General features: G+C 35.1%; 1 protein-coding gene across 7 annotated transcripts in view; it reads right to left on the minus strand.

Annotated features, from left to right (window-relative positions):
* Positions 1-18779, minus strand: part of PDE4D (phosphodiesterase 4D) — a 1287470-nt gene that overhangs the window by 625392 nt on the left and 643299 nt on the right. The gene's annotated exons all lie outside the window — the stretch shown is intronic.

Genomic DNA, 18779 nt, shown 5'->3' on the forward strand with positions numbered 1-18779 from the left:
AGCACAATGATGTTTATGCTATAGGATTGTTAATAGGGTAAGTTTAACCCTCAAAGCAGTGTACATAAAATTAATTTTGCTATTACTGAAAAATAGAAGACAGAGGTTCTGAGCAGGGGTCTAAGATTGATGCTTCGGGTATGATAAAATTGGTGGATAAGATTGTCAACATTTCAGAAACACAGTATGCATAATCTATATTTGAAGTTGTAATTATTATAAATAAAGAGGACTATTGTTTAAAGAGTTTTTGAGTGAAGAGTTCAATATTAGTATTTTACTATTGCACTGTGAAATATTTAATAATTAAAATTACTTATCATGGATGAATTTAAATTGTAAATGCTCTGGCATGGATATTGTCATTCTATGGTTAGTCCTGTGACATAAGCATCTGTTTTAGGAATATGACAGCATTAAAATAAAGTTATAATAGTACTATTCAAATTGGATGAAAGAACTCACACATACAAAAAAAACCTAATCAACATTTTAGACAATATACAACTTTGATAACAATGAGAAAAAAAGTGAATTATTAAAACAATAATGACAGACATAGTTCATCTAACAAACAGGCAAAAAATTTAAAAATCTGATAAAATCAAGTGTTACAACAATATGATAAACAGGTAACTCTCATACACAGCTTGCCAGAGAGTAAACTCGTGTAGCTATTTTGGATAGTAATTAAGCATTACATAGGGAAGTTCGTAATCCTATTACTTAAAGGTGCAGCAGTTCAAGTTCTGGTCATGTACTTCAAAGAAACTCTAAATGTGAACAAGAAAATATTACAAGAGTGTTTGCAGCAGTATTTAGTCATTTATTTATTCATTTCACAAATATTCACTGAGTGTACAGTTCTATTTGCTTGAGATATCTCTGGGACTGAAACAGACAATTCTCCCTGCCTTCATTGGTATATTCCAGGATATCGTTTGTAGTACCAAAAAGCTTGAAATCACTGAAAATAACCATCAATGAGGCAACAAAGTAGTGTGTAATCATATAATGGAGCAAAAAAAAATTACTATGGAATGAAAAAAAAAGCATGCTGTAAAATGCTGCTTGTATTACATATGACTTATGTAAAGTTTAAAACCATATAAAATATATAACATTTTGCACATGTGTGGGTGTAATAGCAACATAAAACTGAATAGAGAGCATATACTCTAATTGTATGATAGTGGTTGACTGCATTTGAGAAATGCAGAATAAAGAGGATTTTAATATTATCTATAATTTTAAAAATACAAAATAATCATAAAATAAAAATTTTATTCTAATTTTGCCTGTTGTACTAATTATGTTAATCTTTGAAGTTTTTGTATTTTTAATATTTTTAAAACTGCCAATTATATGCATAAAATTAATTTTTGATAATTGTATTTAATCACATTTTTATAAATGTCTTTATAGAAATCTATAGGAGCATTGCTTCTACCAATAACATGACCTAATTAGTTTATTACAGGGTAATTGAAAGCTTACAGGATACAGAGAGCATAATGAACCAAGATAAGATGAATTTATGCCACTTAATTAATTATTACACAATCAAACCAATTCAACAGAAATTATAAATATCTAGTAGTAGTTTCTTTACTTTTAAAAATATTGCACCTTTAAAAGAAGCCACTTGTAAGAGAAGCTGTTGAAAAGAACACAGTGGAAAAGACCCATTAGGTGTTTACCAAGCATCCTTGCTTTGTTTAGCATTCAATATCCATGGAAACAGAAAGACATGTTAAAGGTTCAGCCTTCCCCCTGCCTATGAGTTTATTGAATTAACCTAGTAGACCACAACTAGATGATCTGTTTATGCCTATACAGCCATTTACCCAGATTTTAAGAAATTCCTATAAAAATCCTACATGGGTCACACTTACCAGGCTATATGAACTTAAAAAAAGAACTTAACCTTCTATTTCTCAACTCTATTATCTGTTAAATATTGATATTAATAGTAGTAGCTACCTAAAATGGTTTCCTGTAACTTGCTATATCAAACATATCGTACAGGCCGGGCGCGGTGGCTCACGCCTGTAATCCTAGCTCTGGGAGGCCGAGGCGGGTGGATCACTCGAGGTCAGGAGTTCGAGACCAGCCTGAGCAAGAGTGAGACCCCGTCTCTACTAAAAATAGAAAGAAATTATCTGGCCAACTAAAAAATATATATACAAAAAAATTAGCCGGGCATGGTGGCTCATGCCTGTAGTCCCAGCTACTAGGGAGGCTGAGGCAGTAGGATCGCTTAAGCCCAGGAGTCTGAGGTTGCTGTGAGCTAGGCTGATGCCACGGCACTCACTCTAGCCCGGGCAACAAAGTGACACTCTGTCTCAAAAAAAAAAAAAAAAAAAAAAAATATCGTACTGCCCACTGACACAAAATTAGTGTAGTTTGTTCAATAAGTAAACAAATTGATTTAAAAGCTATCATCATGGTATTTAGATTAAGATGCATTATATTTGCCCCCACATATCTCTTAATAATTACAATCTAAGGTTTTTTTAAAAAATCTTGAATTCCATCACAACGCATTCTGTGTTTCATAAAGCATGTCAGAATCCACTTATATCCAAATGTTTATATAATTTTGAAATAGATCTGAGTAGTAATTACTTAAAATATAAATGTTTTAATGTCTTCAATATGTCATTAAAATGTAGAAAAATTATTTGATTTGGCATTTTCAACTCATTACTCTTCATATAAAACAGGAAACTCTAATAATAAACAAAGTTATGTATTCAATCACAATGTAACTCAAAACTTTGTGTATACTGAGCACACACCAGAAACTACATGAAATGACAACAGGCTGGACATTGTAATTCTGGACCCGTTTTTGTGTCAGTTTTTTGAAAGACTGTCATGGATACAAGCATATAATTATTCGGTATTGATAAAAGATTTAGCACAGGAAGAGGATGTGAGGAGAGCACTATTTTCCTAGGGATAAAACCCTTTCATCTTAGTTCTCATAAAGCTCATTGCCAAGCACAAATAATGTGAGTCACTGATAGGGAACTAGAGGAAAACGTCCTCCTGCCTTCATTTTCTCCCAGCTAAATCACATTAATTGATCCCAGTAAAATCTCTCATTTTGCTACTTTCCCTGCCTTAAGCCTTTATTTACGTCATGACCATCAGCACTTCTCACTCAGCATGGTCTTCACCTGAAAGAACTGCCCATGTTCCTGGTAGGGGATGAACACATATTCTTACCACCCTCAGAGATGTAAGCATTTGCCCTGCTCCAGGGACCTACAACTCCAGTGATGAGCTGAGCTGCTGGAGGATCCCACACAAATTAACAGCTCCTATTATGACTCACTGTGACCTCATCATCATTTCTTATAAATATCATTTGTTTGTAAAGAATATAAAAAATTGAATTCCACATGCAAGATAAAGATACAGCCACAATTCAAGAACATTGAACATTTCTTAAGTAATAAAAATAAATGTAACACTTTAGAAAAATATTTAAATAAAAAATCTACACGTGCACTAGGAAACTATGGAAAATTATTAGGATGGATATGCAATATCCAAGATTACATTAAATTGAATATACTCATCAGCTGTGTCTTGGCTTCATTATGGTATTTAAGACATCTAATAGTTGCAGTGATTAGAAACATTCTAGTTTGTTTCCATTCCAGCTAGCACTAATTCCCCAGCAAAAGTAACAATAGTAGTGACAATAGCCAATATTATAGCACTTACTCTAAAACAGCACATTGTTGTAAACATGTATTCATCTAGTCCTCCAACAACCCTATTTTTACTATCTCCATTTTGTATATGAGGAAATTAAGGCAAATTCTGCAATTCTTTCTAAGTCAGCGGGTCTCAACTTGAGTGTGCATAGAAATTTTCTGGCCATCCCCACACCTTACACTGATTCAGTACTGTTGGTTTGTGACAAACAGCCAACAATCTAGTGTTACAGTGTCCATCATCAAATGGTCTGAGGACCGAGCTTGGACAACATTACCCTAGGTTTCACTATTCCCAATGATATTCCCATTTACCTTCAGTGCCCCTCTGGTGATGTTTGGGTCATTGTTTTCATGTTTCTGACCATTCCATTTCCTTTCATTTCAGAGTAAGAATACTTACTTTGATCTTAATGCATTTGATTACCTACTCTATCTCCATCTAAAGTTTGATCAAAACAAATTACACTGATATGCTTACACCTTAATTATGTCAGTTTGAATAAAAGCCGTGACACTGTCTGAGAAGACTCATTTCTTTTTTCACAACGAACCTGTCACAGGCTGGTGAACACCTTCCTTAATTTTTAAAATACCATGAATAGGGAATTCTCCTTCCTTCAGTAGACATCTGCTTAAGTAAGGATTGCAACTCTCAAAGGCATATCTGAGAAATTCAGAAATTCCTGAAGAATGTTCAGCCATATCATTATTCAAAAACGCATAAAGTAACATTTATGAGCACAGTTTTCTTACTTCAGGGCTCTTGTAAGAGGAAGATTCTTTGATTTTTCCAGCAGAGGTATATGCTGAGAGTAACATCCACATTGTAAGGACAGGGGCTATTAGAAAGATCTTGAGAGTGTGCTTGACTAAACAAAACATTTCATTTTCTTATTTCCACAATGACGAAGAATGATTTTATACAGTGAAAGGAGAAGCAAACCATTGTTTTCTTCATCCATGGCTACATTCTCCCTGGCTTTTAAGAAAGATTGCAAACATCTTTCAAATTGTAGTAATTTGAAAAACTGTAAAAGATGATTAAATAGAGGCATACTTATCAGACTTTGTCAGGGGAGTGTTTTTAGAAAAAGGTTCTGAGATGGTTTTGAAAGGCATTAAATTGAAGTACAATAAAGGCACCTGCTCTTTGCTCTTACACCTGAGGGCAATCACTTGTCGAACTTAAAAAAGAGCCTTTTGTTTCTAGTGCCACATGGGGAGATACGGAGAGGGGCTTCATGTTGAACTGGGGGCATTGCTAACAGGATCATGCCCCTTGAGTCACGCCAGGCACCAAAACGTATACGTATCTCTACCCTAAACAGTGGGGTCTTTCTATACATGCAGCCCCTGGTATGCTGGTAAATGCCTATGTGTATCAGTTGACTCTCCAAGGGGGGAAAGAAAAGCCCTGATTTGTAGATTATGTCAATTCCCGTGGTGTAGCTAGCTACTACCACCATATCTGTTTTCAAGCTGCCAGTGTGGTGGCACCAAATGTGGAGTTGAGAAGAGACATGCAAGTAGCACCTCGTTATACAGTGTTTCTGCCACACAGATGCAATAGACTAAATAACCTCAAGAGCATGGATAATCACAAAAGGTAGTAAAATAATTAGGAAGTAATGAGTTTTGAGTATTGATTACCTTTGTTTTTCATACAATTTATTTAACCAGAGGTTTATTGAATTTAACAGTGGCTGTGCTTACCAACCAGGTCTCAAAATCCCTGAAAATGTAACAGTTGGCTCTCTGGAGCTGGTGCCAGCCTACCATCACCTGTACTTAAGCAAACCTTCCACGCACTGATCCATTTTTATACATAGCCATTTATGAATGAAATAACAGTATCATTTATTTAAGTAGAAAGTTTTACCCTATGACTATAAACCAAGGTTTAATTAATACAATTCAGTATCTATATAACTTTGGAGAATGATGGTACTATACCATTTCAGTGTTAAGAGAGCTATTAGAGATCATCTGATTCAACCCCTCCTTAGATTTGCCATGAAGACTATTGGGAGTGCCATCCCTACTCATTCGCCTTTAAAAGTCCAAAATTACTTAAAATTACTTCATGTAAGAAGCCACATTCAATTTAGGCTCCTCTGACTATTCCTCAAGGACATCTGTAATTTCACTCTACCTATCTTTTTTCCTGCAGATTCTCTCAGCCAGCATCCAGCATATCAAATCAGTATGCTTTTCATTATCTTCTGCAACTGTTGTTTGTTCTCCCTTCCGAAGCTGTTTCTTCTGTTCTGTCACACATTCATTCATTTGCATTTTTCAGTGTTTTTTTTTTTTTAAAAAAAATGGTAGACTATTTTCTATGCTTGTTACAAATGCTCATTTCAACCACAGAATTAGAACACCTAAACAATGGAATCTAGAAATCTGCTTTTCAAACAAGGACCCCTCAGGTGAGAGTACAGTCTCTAGAGTTTCAAGTAGTAACTCAGTGCTAAGGTGAGATAATGAGAGAACATAGAATGCAAGATCTAGTGGTTTAGTGGATATAAAACCGTAAGCAGTTATAACGCAATGTGTTAAGTACTACAGTATAATAGTGTTCAGGATCAGCAGTAAAGAGAGAATGAGCAACACTGATCAGTAAAGAGATTTCTTCACAAAAGAGATGAGGCCTTAGTGTTAGAGAAAAGTTGTTTTTTTTGTGTGTGTGGTTCTCGAAGTTCAAGGCCAAGAGTGGCTGCTAATGAATTACATAGAGCCCAAACAAGGGCCTTAATAAGTTTGGACTTTTCTCAGATAGAATTTTGTTAGTTTGATAAGAATCACTTGGACTCCATACAAATACAAATTCCCAAGCACTTGACTCTTGTATTAGAGATCCTGATTTAGTAGAATGGACAAGAATTTGGAAATCAGCATTTCTTTTTAACTCAGAAAACCTTCTTGTTTCCTTAATATAATGTATAGCTTTATGAATAATATTTTTTTCTTTTTAATTTTTAAGTAGTGTTTTCTAAAAGTAAATTTTTTTGTTTTATTTTTAAATTATTAGATGGCAAAATGATTCTTTAACCTAAAAGAAACTGCTATAGGAGCAAGAGACACAGAAAGCTTTTATATGGAAAGTAACAACTTCATATTTAAGTTTTAAACTACTATTTCTAAATCTTAACTATTGTTCTTAGTTCAGATCAAGTTCAGCACTGGGTGAATCTTATCTGATTTTTACAGCCCACACTGACTGGACCTGGAGTTTTGCTTTATACATCATTGGACCTGGAGTTTGGATTATGCTGACACTTTTCTCCTATGTATTATTCTTTTTCTTCTATTGCCAACCCTTTGGAGTAGAAATGGTTCACATCTCTGTATTCCACATAATGCCTAATGCAGGCATAAATACATAGATACACAACAAATATCTGTAGATTAATTGATTCTACAGATTCTCAGTTCCTAGTCCTGGTTTTCAGCATGTTAGGAATATAATTAAAAAAGTTAACATTTAATGAGTGTTTAATATGTGCCAAGCACAGCTGGAAGTACTTTACATGTATTAACACATTTAATCCACTCAACAGTCTTATGCAATGGATACTATTATTATCTCCATTTTAAGGAGGAAACTGAGGCTCAATAATATTCCAAGGTAGACTGATTCCAGACCCCATGCCCTTTGTTACCAAGCTGTACTGCTTCTTCCCAAAATGCCTCAATAAAAATGCTGTTTAAACAATGAATACATAAGAGAAAGCTACAATGAAATTATTATCAGTAGCAATAATTTTTAATGTAATTACATCAGAATCCTGCATAAAAGATGCTACTATAAACTATAAATTTACAGCAGTCCAAATTATTCTAAAAATTCCCAGGCTGAAATCTGCCCTTGTCAGCTATGCATCACTGGCTCCTACCTAGACTCTTGATTAAAAATCTCTTCTGGGCCTTCACATTCCCTGTGCAAGTTGCACATCAAGAGAGGTTCGAGTCACACATCAAGAGAGGTGCATCCATAGGTGCAGTGACAGAGCGACAACAATACTTCACAGCCTTGAAATCTGTGACAAGCCCAGCCTTTGACAGTCTAGTGAGGGGGTGTGCATCTTGAATATTACCAGATGTGTCACGATCTTTGTTCCCCAAATTCTTGCTCCCTTTTGGATAATGAAACAGCAGAAGGCACTATTCAGGACAATAAAATAGGTTCTGATATTCCCATACCCTATAATTAATCTTCATTCAATCACAAGCATTTCTGTTCAATCTATTTCTTGAAATAACATGCTAATAAGGCAAGAAAATGTGACTCTAGGACAATGCCAGAAAATGGCCTTCATTTCTCTTCTTTTGACATAAATAAGATGCTTTTGATCATATTAATGAGTGAGAAATATGCAAGTCTCTAATACAAGATTTAGTTAAATTACATCCATCCTTGGAGATGAAGAACCTGAATTTAAAAGAATAATTTAGGTTGAAAACAAGTCAAAGAACATCGCAGCTAAAAGTCTAATCTTTTTTAACTTGATTTAAAATATTCTAGAACCTTTAAAAACATTCATTGTTACACACTGCCACCCCTTTATTCCAATAGTTTCTTCCAGCTCCTGCTGTTTTCTTAATTCTACCCCTGTACATGCTCCCATGATTTATTCTGCACCTCCTATTTCTCTAAAGATCGCTTTTGGGTGCTGGCTGCTATCTACCAGAAACCTAAGGAGAACAGAATAATCTGTGTCAGTATATATTAAGTAGGCCTTATTAAGGTTAATCAATGATCTCTTATGAAATTACTAATCGGTTTAAATGGTTCATAGGAGAGATCCATAATGAGAATTAATTTTATATACTGAATATTTAAGCTCTTTATCGGCTGGTACATTACTAGGAATTTGACTTGTATCTAACTGAACTCACTATACTCCTAGTGTCACTGTGTCAAAAACAGAGGACACTGTGATCATGTCAAAGGCAAAGCAATTTTTCATCCCACAGGTCAGGATCCAGTTGAACAGGAGAACAGGAAAAGAAGAATTGCATATAGCTGCAATGTTCTTGGGTGACAGAGAGGATACCTTAAAACACAAGCATACAAGCAATTTCCTAGGACAGTTGAATAATAAAATATGGGCTTAAATCTCCTGGGTCCTCTGGTTTTCTCATGAACAGTGTGTGAATGTGGGCAAATTACTTAAATAGCTAAACCTGTTTTCTTACTCTTATAAGAAAAGAAGAGTAAATACCTCATAGAATGTGGTGAAGATTAAATGAGACATTTCGTGCAAAGCATTTATTATAACAAAGAGCCTAGCACAGAGTAAATGCTCAAGAAATGGGGGTATTGTTATATTTCTAGGATTTCGATAATTCCTACTAATTTGGATAAATATAAATACGGCAATCCCATAAAAAGGAAAAAGTTCTTGTGATGTCTGAGACTTACCATTTATATACAAATGAGTATGGAGAATAAAGAGGTATGGATGCCTTGCCCTTGGTAGGAATGGCATGGGCCTATTTGGGCAGTACACCTTAACCCTAAAGCAGAGAAGATATCCTGTAACCAAAGTACTCACATGGGTTTTCACAGTGGAAAATATTTACACACTTCCTTTAGAGATGCATTTTGAGACTCACTTAAGGAGCTGTTCAAAATAATATTGTATGCATTTGACATGACAGCTGGATTTGAACAAGTGCTTTCAGTGAAAGCAGAAGCCACTGATTAACTTCTCTGCTTGCAGTTAGTTACATTAAATACTTTTATCCCAAGAAGGGAGAGAGAAGCTAAACTCCAGGTCATGGAGCATTCTGTCAGGTTTGGTCTTGTTTTGTTTTTCCTTCTTTCTTCTCCTCATGCAGCAGAAAATGATGGGCTTAAAGAGAAGCCAACCCAGCTATGCATCTCGGACTTCTTTTATTCTTGACTTGGAAAAAGGAAAGATTGAGAGATGAGAATTATAGGAGACACCAGCTGATGATTTTCCTTAGGCCTTTTGAGACCTATCTGAAAGCTGTTCCAGAGTAGGGTGTTGGCTGAGGTTCACAGCTAGTTAACCAAGAGTAGCCTGGAGGGAGCAATATGGGGTATTACAATCCCCTAAGTAGGAAGGTTTTGCATCTGGAACAGCAAAACATTACTGGCTACTTTGGGGATAATATGGACACCAGAATCCTACAAAATGTAAAATCCCAGGATCACCTCATCAAGATTTCAGATTACTCTCATAGAGAAAGATGATTTAAACAAGGCTGGAAATACAACAGGTGTTGGTTAGGAAGTAAATGTTTTTATTTGTATTTAATTGTGCATAATTAAAAGTGCAAATTATGAAGCCACGATACCAGTAAATGCTCTTATTATTATCTTGTCCACAGATGTCCTCCCTTCTCTAACCCCTTCTCTCCAGGTAGGTGTGAGCGTGCCACCAGGTGGTGACATGATAAAGTGAAGTGTCAGGCACATTCATAATGCTTCTCAAATTGGGGAGAATAGTGGAGGTGTCTGAATGCCAAGGACTGCTGGAAATAACTGCACCCTATTCCTGAAGCTTTTTTGTATCTGAGGTTTTGCTTTTGTTTCTGCCAAAGCCAAATAAAACTAAAAATATGCAATAATATTATATTAAAATACCTCCTATGTTGTAAAATTTAAAAATCTGAGTCAGATATACTTTCATCAAGCTCTGCCTCTGCTTTTCACTAGTATTGTCACAGTGGGTAAGTTATTTAATATTTTTGAGCCTCATATTATTGAGGATTATTTTAATCATACCTTAAGACTCTGACTATCTCTCCAAGATTCTTACCCTGCTGTCCCTCCTTGCCGCACCACCACCATTGCATTCATTGTTCCTTGGCCTTCCCTTCTCTTCTGGTTTGCCTGGGGCAATAAAGACCCACTTGCACAGCATCGCCTCAGGCAGAGCTGCTCAACCCAACCCTGGTGCTCATGCCAGATCTCATTTAGCCTTTCCCTTTTGCATTCTCCACACTATTAAAGAATCACTTGTTTTCCTGAGTTTTGTTCACTACTGGACTGGGAGGGCTGGGTCCACATTTCTGTGCATCTTCTCATTCACCTAGGCATTATGCTCACCATGTAGACACTCAGTGAATGTTGAATACTTTTAAAGAATTGCAAAAACTCTTACAGACATTGGCCTAGGCAAACAATTTATGAAGAAGACCCCAAAAGCAATCACAGCAACAATAAAAATAAATAAATGGGACCTGATCAAATTAAAAGGCTTCTGCACAGCCAAGGAAACCATCATGAAAGCAAACAGACAACCTACAGAATGGGAGAAAATATTTGCATGCTACCCATCTGATAAAGGGATGATAACTAGAATCTATATAGAACTCAGGAAAATCAGCAAGAAAAAAAAAATCAAACAACCCTATCAAAAAGTGGGCAAAGGACACGAACAGAAACTTCTCAAAAGAAGATAGACTAATGGTCAACAAACATATGAAAAAATGTTCATCTCTAATCATCAGGGAAATGCAAATCAAAACCACAGTGAGATATCACTTAATTCCAGTGAGAATGGCCTTTATCAAAAAGTCCCAAAACAATAAATGTTGGCATAGATGCAGAGAGATAAGAACACTCATACACTGCTGGTGGGACTGCAAACTAGTACAACCTCTGTGGAAAGTAATATGGAAAGACCTCAAGGAGCTATAAGTAGAACTACCATTTGATCCAGCAATCCCATTACTGGACATCTACCCAAAGGAAAAAAAGACATTCTATAAAAAGACATCTGCACTAGAATGTTTCTAGCAGCACAATTCACAATTGCAAAGATGTGAAAACAACCCAAGTGCCCATTAATACATGAGTGGATTAACAAAATGTGGTATATGTATACCATGGAGTTCTACTCAGCCACAATAAACAATGGTGATCTAGCACCTCTTGTATTATCCTAGATAGAGCTGGAGCCCATTCTACTACTAAGTGAAACATCACAAGAATGGAAAAACAAGCCCCACATGTACTCACCATCAAATTGGTACTAACTGATTAACACTTAAGTGCACATAGAGTAGTAACATTTATCAGGTGTCAGGCAGATGGGGGGCAGGGAGGATGGGTATATACACACCTAATGGGTGCAGTGCACACCGTCTAGGGGATGGACACGCTTGAAGCTCTGACTCAGATGGAGCAAAGTCAATATATGTAACCTAAACATTTGTACCTCCATCATATGCTGAAACAAAAAAAAATTAAAAAATAAAGAATTGGAAAAACTCTTAAAATGTTAAGAAAAAAGAGTAAGCAAAATAGTAAGAAGGCTTTCTGGAGGAGTTCATTCATAGCCCAAAAAAGGAAATGTATTACTTGGGAGAAAAGGGTAAAGCTCTTCTAGTCAGCTTGCAAATATGACAATTATGATCAGTGGAATACATTGCACGTAAAATTGATTTATAGGCCGGTTCTCAGCAAATGTTAACAGTAAGTCTAATTCAAAATGTTATTTGAAAAAGAAGTTACCATTTAAATCTTAAGTGTTTACTTTAAACCATTAAGAATCAGACTATGTTGCTTTTTATTGGGTTCTCTAGGACTTAGCAAACAATTTGAAATCCTAAGGGCTTTATTGAAATAAACAGTCTCCATAAACATCAAGGTTAGTTGTTTTTTCACATCAATAACAGATCAGGTTCCTAAAAGATGATTTGAAACACGGAAGACTTTGATGCCGATCAATCTCTAACCCACTACATGACTCTGGCCAAGTTAGTAAACGTATCTGAATCTCAATTTCCCCATAAAGTGGTTGATAAGACCACCCTGAGGACTCCTATGAAGATTAAATGATAATGCACACAGCACTGTGACTGGCACTCAAAAACATCAGCTTTCTTCTTACCCACACCTGCCCCTCAGCACTCACATTCTCTGTAAAGTCAATGTCTTTGAAATAAATATTTTGTAAGTTAAACACTATCAAATATTAAATGCTTCTTGGAAAAGTAACAGTTTCCCAATACTATGATTTTTTAGAATAAGTTTCAGATATTAGATCATGTGAACATACTAATTATGTAAAATAGGTTTTCCCAACTTCTGTATGAATCATAGCTGCAAATTATACTGTCATAAGCATACAAGATACTCATGGCTATGAACTAAATTATGCCCCCTCCCCAATTCATTTGTTGAAGCCCTAACCCCCAATGTAATGGTATTCAGAGATAGGGGCTTTGGCAGGTAATTAGGTGTAGGTGAGGTCATGGGGGTGGGGCCCAATGGTGGTAATCGTGCTCTTAGAAGAGACACCAGAGAGCTCGCTCTCGGTACCATGTGAGAAGATGACCATACACAAGCCACGAAGAGAGCCCTAACCAGAAACTGAACATATTGGCACCCTCATCTCAGACTTCCAGCCTCCAAAACTGTGATAAAATTAATTTTTTGCTGTTTAAGGCATCCAGTCTATAGTATTTTGTTATCTCAGCTGGAGCTGAGTAAAACACCCACACACCAATGTAGCAACATTTTAGTTATAAATTCAATATTGATACAACGTCAGCTAACAGAATAAAATTTGTATGATAAACAAAATAACTTTTCAACAGTATGAAGGTGTAGTTCTCCTTATTCATAGGCATACATACATACTTGCATACACATATTCAAATAATTTGAATATAGAAAATCAATGATATAGCCATACAGTTCAACTCATCAATCGATTAATTCAGCAGACATATGATGTGCCTGCTATGTGCCAGGTAAGCAATGGTATACAAAGATGAACAAGACACATTCTTATCTTCATTGAATCCACAGCCCAGTGGCCAGAGAAAGTCAAAACATAAGGTAAGTACTAAAGTGCGATAAACGCTCAAGAATATAATAACATAATATTAACAGCTGTTCTATATTTTAGAACTGTTCTTCCCTAAAACTCTCTGTACTGACTTCACCTAGATTAATCCAACAATTGTCTCCTGACATTTCTACTTACGGAGACTTATTTAGGAGGCATCTATGGCAGAATACAGTTTCTACCTTAAGCTTTCTACCAACAATGTTAGAAGTGAAAAATAAAACATAATTTTTGAGCCTTAGCTCCTGTCAATTTAAATGAAAATAGACAGTTGGTTCAGCATATGTTGATTTCTTAAAATCGGAAATAGACTTTCCCAGCAATATGCCTCAGGGAAAATAAAATGTGTGGGCTGGCTTATTCACTTATATTAAAAGGAAGTTTCCAGCTGATGTTTGATTACATTCCTGAAGAAAAAAAACAAAGACTATGATGAGAAAATTACAATTATTCTTTCCTCAGGAGTAAAGATTCCTGGTCTAAGAACTTGTTTTGAATCAGTGGTTAGAATATAAACAAACAAACAAATAAAACTTGAGCCTAGATCTATCCTGACTCTAAAATTCAAGTTAATATGAACATAATAGAATCCAAAAACATAATAGAATATAAAAAGCATAATACAACTTATATATTCTTAACCTCCTATTTCCCACCAATGTAACCTGAAAGGTTTTTGGCTTGATTTAAAAATTAACTCAAATCTCTTCATGGTATTTCTCCTGGGAGGCCCAAACAAGTAAGCTTTCTACCCTCATGTTTCTCTTTCTGTTACTCTCCTTTCAAGGTATTCAAGTGCTCAGCAATAAGAAGCTTTCAACTGAATTTGGTGGGACAAAAGGCACCAATAGACACCTCACTCTTGGTGTCACTGTGTAACTGTACTCTCTAATGGCTTGGCCCATGGCTGTCCTGCATAAACAATTATTCATGAAGGTAAATTATTAATATTTAGAAGGAAAATAGATTGCCTGTGACTAATGCAGTACAATATAGTACACAAAATTGGGTGTGAATATTTGTCCTCTACTTGACCTCTATAGTTACCAAAATGCAACTAATGTTTTGTATTTAGTTTTCCTACCCCAATTATAGTAGAGCAAGATTTAAAATAAATGGCTGAGATTTTTTCATTTCATTGGTGAATCTCATTTGTTACAAGTATATATATTATTTTTATATAAAATGTGAAAACCAAAAACACTTCATATTTTTAGAAGAGAACTCCATATCATGTTTATAATATTCATGATTTCCAGATGTTATTAATGAGAAGGTATTTAGAGAATTTCCTCTGAAAATTTTATCCTATCCCCATACAACTTATGATGTTTGAATATTTTATAAACGTATAGTCATGAAGAAATTGTTAATACCCTATTTTTAAATAAAAGCGAGTAATGGAATGAGCCAGAGAGAAGGATCATTCCGAACAGATTAATCCAGGAAACACCTTGGCCTGCCTAGACTGGGTAGATTTTTACCAATAGACCTTTCCAATTCATGCTATTCATTGTTGACTACATTTGACCTTCTAAAAATTAAAGCTGGAAGCGCCTGAAGCTTTATTATACAGCATCTGCTCTAGTGGGTCCTAAACACCAAAGATTCTCCTTGAGAAAGTCTTCACAAGTCTATGTAAAAAAGAGGGAAATAGAAATAGTTTCATATATTTGTCATTAAGCTACAGTTATCAAATTTGAAGAACTATCCTTTACTCTGACATGATCTTTACCACCTTTTAGAATTTAAAATATCCATAATTTTATGAAATAAGAGTGTAGGATTTTTTTTAAATGACCTCATTTGGCAAACTAGAAGTAGGCAACCTAATATAAGTCAACACATCTTAAAAATCAGTATTTAAAAATGCAAAGTCCAAGAACATATGTGGTCTATACCATATGTCTTTACTATTAATAGTAGAATCACTGTTGTAGTGACTTAAGTATTCTTTTTCTTCTTAGCATATTTTTAGACCAGGATAATGCATACGAAGGTAGATCTAGAAAACTCAATATTAGCCCATCAATATTTATCTCATTGTTCAGAGGAATGTATATATATATGTCAATCTTTTGTTTTCCTATATAATTCTAGCTACATTTAATTCTAGCTATATAATCAAAGTGCAATAAGGAGTATTTGGACATTTAAAACTTTGCAATAGATATATCACACTACATAGTTACAATTATAACAGAAAAAGCACAAAAGAAGCAATTCTTCAGGATAAAGGAGCCACTACTCAATTAATAATTTAATAACTATCCAATTAAAGCATCTTTCAAAGCTACAGAAAATCTGGAGAAAACAGAAAAACATAATGAGAGATCCGGGAAGAAGAAATGGCATCAATTGTTAATCAATGCATTTCCAGATCATTATTATAATGTTGACAGAATTGAAGAAGAAAAGAATAGCACAAGCCAAACCATTTGGGAGGTTATTACAATACAGTTCAAAATGAATACAGTAAAATCACTGGCACAAAATTATTATTTTTCATTTCAAACCTATACAGAAAGCATATAAGGATCATTAATTAGTTATTCTCATCTCACTCTATTTGGAGAAAGACTACAATGCCCTTGAGACAAAGTTCTTATTGAAAAAATAGGTTACAACTCTAAAAAGGGGAAATAAGAGTTGAGCTCCATTTTTACGCAAATTTTTGGCCTCTATTTTTTTAATTAAAAATTAATCCCCAAGTGTATTGATGCCATCCCTATGGAAAACTGGCAGTGTCTATTAAAGCTAAATTTATCCATATCCTGTAAACCAACAATTCCACTCCTAGTTACATACTCAACTGAAATGTTTACATATTTTAAAAACCCAAAACCATGCTGGACAATTTATAGCAGCAATATTTGTAGTGGTTCCAACTCTGTAAATTGTCCAAATACCCATTAATAGTAGAATGAATAAATACATTGTAGTTTATTCCCATAATAAAATATGGATGATTGCAAAAACTAATGTTGAATAAAGGGAAGAAGTCATTTTTTGAAAAGTACATATTGCATGATTCTATCTATATAAAGTACAAAAAGAGGCCAAAATCCTCTGTTGCAAGTGAGGGATGACCTTGTAGAAAGAAATAGTAACTAGAGAAGAGGAGGGGAATTTGTGGGAGGCTTATAATGTTCTGTTTCTTAATCTGGGATCTGGTTACATGACCATGATATTTCTCCAGCCACATAATTATGATCTGTATATTTTTCTGTATGTATTCTATGTTACAATACAAAGTTACAAACAAAGATGAACACCTAAAGTAAATAAATGCATTGCCAGGAGGTAAATATCCACCAGTTTCCAATACAATAGCAAAGTGATGCTTTTTCTAAACGTAGAAAGCAGCTAAGAAATTTGGGAAAGAAAATAAGATCACAATAAGATTTAGAATAGATCTTAGATTTACAAAGCACTGTACCTAAATATGCAAAGCATTTTTCAGACCTACAGCATGTCCCATAGAGGGCATTACTTCCTGGAACATTCTTTTTTTAGAAAAAAAATACCAACACTAATCTTGGAAAAATAATTGTATGAATCTCCTAATGTTACATTAGAATGATCTATCTCATTCTATTACAATCTGGTTTTGGACTAAGACTTTAACTTTGAGTAGAGCAGTTTTATAAACAACATTGTTTGCCATGTCTACTTAGTAAGTGCTTGAAATTCTGGGGGATTTGCTATACTTGATATGCTTGATATACTTCTTAAGCAATCCATATGATTATGAAAACATGAACTTATAGGAAAATCTGGCTACATTTATATCACTTCTAATCTGATTTTTTTCTACTTTGTTACCCTAAAAGTAATTACACTGGTGATTGCTCAACAAAATCCTTTTCTTCTTGGTCACATGGCTAGATTTCATTTCCCAGCCTCTCTTGCAGCTAGGTATGGTCATGTGATAGAATTCTGTTCAAACTTCTCTGTGCTGTTTTCCCATTTCAGCTATCTGAACTAGAGATGTCTCTAAAGCCAACCCTGGAAGCCACACACAGGAAAGACGCAAAGCTTCCACTAATCTGAGTCCCTGAATAGTTGAATTGAGGAGGGCAAGAACTGATCTTCTCTTGTGTTTGAGTCATTACATATTTCTGTTGCAAGCATTAGCTTACCCTAAGTTATATACATTAGTAAGGCATTTGGGGGCTGCAAAATAAAATTTGTTAATTGTAAATTATTGTTTTTATATGTGGTAGAGTGGGGTTCTCTGTCCCGTTTACCCTCATTATAATTCCACATGCTAATACCTGATGGAAAGGTGGGGGATATTTTAGCAAAACAATGCATTAATATTACAACAATATGAACTATCAGTTTTAGCAGAAGACACTATGTCTTAGATTTATTGCATTTGTAAGAAGGATGGGGTTAGGGGCTAGGCTAGGGGTAGAAAATATTAACAAAAAGGGGATGTTGTATAGATAAGCTGCAAAATGGAATAACAAAGAGATGTTTTGCCAGACTTTTCTGGATTCCCAGACCATTAATGGCCTTCCATGAGTGAAAATAAATTGTCTTTTGGTAATGGCCAGTAACTATGAACCTTTCATCCAGTAGGCAATAATGGATGGATTCTCAATGGAGGAAAAGAGAAACAGCTACTTTGCAAGCATAAACAGAAGCAAAGTTAATGACAAGAAAGTTTACTTCTTAGATGAGAGATATAAAACATTGGATTTTATGTCCTTTACAAGCTAATTTAAAATACCACTCAACTTTTCTGGGCATGTGGTCATTGCCATGAGACCAATTTATTATGCCTTTTAGACAAAATCAAAGGTCAGACACCTTCAAAATGCAGTCTTTTGTGTACAATGGCAGCTAGAGTCCCAGAATAGAAGCCTAATTGTGAGCCGTTAGATGAAGATAACTTGGAATCCTTTATCTTTACACTCCTGGCATTCAGGACAACAGTGGTAAGTAAGAGGCACTCCACACGCTATGGAATGAGCAGATTCTAAGAGAGTCAACACTTAGGGTGAAACTTGCTCTAGTACAATACTCCCCAACCCAAATGATATTGCATACCTACTGATGTAATTTATTCTGAGCCAGAAAAGCTCAGGAATGAGTGAGCTAATGTGAGGAGGAGAGAAGCCCAATCCAGTTATCACTGAGAAGAGAAACAGAGGAAGAAGAAGAAGCAGGCAAAACTCTCAAATATGTGAAAAAAGTTAGTAGA

The sequence above is a fragment of the Lemur catta genome, chromosome 12 (genome assembly GCF_020740605.2).
Source record: "Lemur catta isolate mLemCat1 chromosome 12, mLemCat1.pri, whole genome shotgun sequence".
NCBI lineage: Eukaryota > Metazoa > Chordata > Mammalia > Primates > Lemuridae > Lemur > Lemur catta.